Here is a 2,574-nt window from a genome sequence, read left to right as displayed (position 1 = left end):
AAAATAATCCTTCCTTTTCTTTTTTTATGTTCCTGTGGGATATTTCTTTTGCGATTTCTACAATTTCACAATTTTCTCCCTCTTCCTTATTTTTTTCCTTTTCTTTTTCAACCTTCACCATCTCACCATTTTCTTCTCTAGTTTTCTCATCACCCTCAGTAGTGATGTTATTGCACTGCTCCTTGGGGTTGGTGGTAGTGTTAGCTGAGAATTGGCCAATTTTCCCTTCTACAGTTTGTGTGAGTTGTGACATTTGTTTAGCTAGCTGTCCTATCTGAGTTTCCATGCTCCTAATCGTAGCCATACTATTTTCCTGTGTACTCACAATCTTTGACAAAACATCTTCCACTTTATTCATCCTGTCAGGAATAGATGGAGAATTCGATTGATGCTGCTGTTGGAAAGGCCCTTGCTTGTTGGATGAATTATAGTCTTGCTTCCATCCAAAATTCTGATTTTGATTATTTTTCCAACCTTGAGGATAATTGTTGGAAAAACCGCCTTGCCTTCCTTGATTGCCCATATAATTCACCTCAACTTCGGATGCGTTGTTTTGATAAGAACAGTGACCATTAGGATGATCACCTCCACAAAAATCACACCTGAGAGGTACATTATGACTTTGGAGTGATTGAACAACATGCAACTTTTTGGGTAATTGGGTCATATGTGTGGTCAGTTGCTCAAGTTGTTGTGTCAGAATTTTGTTTTGAGCTAGCAATGCATCTGCAGTGTTTAACTCCAATACTCCTCTTTTTTGATGATTTTGTCTATCATGTTGAGCTTGATAGTCAGTTGTGGCCAAAGCTTCTATAATCCTCGTTGCTTGATCTGCATCAACAGCCATCATTGTGCCACCAGCCGCAACATCTAGGAGCATCTTTGTATTTGATCTGAGACCATTAATAAATATGCTCAGTTGAGCAATATCTTCAAACCCATGGTTTGGGCATTTTCTCAGCATCCTCTTGAATCTCTCCCATGTCTCACAGAAAGACTTTACTACTCCTTGTCTGAACATAGATATTTCAGACTTAGCATTGATGTAGCGAGAGATTGGGAAAAATCTTTGCAAAAAAATTTCCTCCACATCCTTCCATTTGGTTAAACTCTGATTAGGATGAGATATAAGCCACTCCTTTGCTTTCCCTGCCAAAGAAAAAGGAAATAAACGCATGTATATACTCTCAAGATCACCTGATTGGAAACCCGTAGTTCCCACCAATTCATAAAAGGTAGCCAAGTGTGTATGAGGATCCTCGTGATCCATCGCCGTGAATTGATTGGTACTAATGAGGGTAAGGAACGCAGGCTTCATCTCCAAGGCCCTGTTAGTTGCAGGCACTGCAATGCTAGAAAAGTGTCTAGGCCCTTGATGTATGGCGTAATCTCCAAGAGTTCTCCTAGGAGGTGGTGTTTCCTCCCCCGCCATGTTGTTATTCTCCTAAAAAATATCAATGGAAAAAGACGAAGATGTTGAAGAATACTCTCTATTATCTTCTTGATTCTCTTTTGTCTTTGATTTTCGATTTTTTCTGGCCACCTTCTCAATTTCTGCTTCAAATAGCAAGTGGTCTTCTGGAACTTGACCTCTCAATATCATATAAAAACAACTAATGCAAGGGTTAGAAGGAAAAATTCACAAGTAGTAACCCCAATTTTATATTTTATATTATTATTTAATTTTTATTTTTTTTATTCGAAAATTAAAAAATAAACAAGAATTTAAATAGCTAACTAAAATAAAATCAATAAACTACAAATTAAAACTTAAAGATAAAATAAAACAAAAACAAAACACTAAAATGACACTAAGAAAATAAAACAAAGATATTCAGAAAAAAATAAAAATAAAAAATATAACAATAAAAAAAATAAAAATAAAAATAAAAAATATATAAATAAAATAAAAACTAAAACAGAATAGAAGAAAACAATGAAAACAAGAAATAACTAAAATCAAGAAATAAAAACAAAATAAAATAAATACTAGAAATAAAAACAAAATAGAATAAAACAAATAAAACAAAATGTAAACAACTAACTAATTTATTTTAAAGATACTACGTAAACTAACGTAAAAATAAAAGCTAAAACTAGTAATAGATAAATAATTAAAACAAATAAATAAAAACTACCTAAACCTAAATAAAACTACATAACTAAACCTAAAAAGAACTAAAATAAAATAGAATCAAAACAAAAATCAAACTAAATATGAAAATAAATAGAAATAACTAAAATCAAAATAAGAATTAAAATAATAACAGCAAATCAGCAAACTAAAATAAAATCAAATCAAATAAAAAAGAATCTGTAAAAAAAAAAAATTAAAACAAATCAAAACAATTAAAATATTCACAATATTTAGGAAATTATACTCAACAAATCAGACTTGTCCCCGGCAACGGCGCCAAAAACTTGATGACTTTTTACGGCAAGTGCACCGCGTTTATCAGAAGTAATAATTGTCCCTAAGGACGGATATCGATCCCACAAGGAACAGTGAATTATCAAGTACAATAATCGCTAAATATAGAACAAAACAATTAAAAGTGTATTGAAAGTGGTTGT

The 2,574-nt window shown here is 32.3% G+C and overlaps 1 pseudogene; it reads left to right on the top strand.

The window, feature by feature from the left end:
• Window positions 1-935: 935 nt before the first annotated feature.
• LOC137838952 (small nucleolar RNA R71) lies at window positions 936-1,041 on the top strand (annotated as a pseudogene).
• The last annotated feature ends 1,533 nt before the right edge of the window (window positions 1,042-2,574 follow it).

This window comes from Phaseolus vulgaris, chromosome 4 (genome assembly GCF_000499845.2).
Source record: "Phaseolus vulgaris cultivar G19833 chromosome 4, P. vulgaris v2.0, whole genome shotgun sequence".
NCBI lineage: Eukaryota > Viridiplantae > Streptophyta > Magnoliopsida > Fabales > Fabaceae > Phaseolus > Phaseolus vulgaris.
Note: the sequence above shows the minus strand (reverse complement) of the source record. Positions and strands in the feature narration are given on the sequence as shown.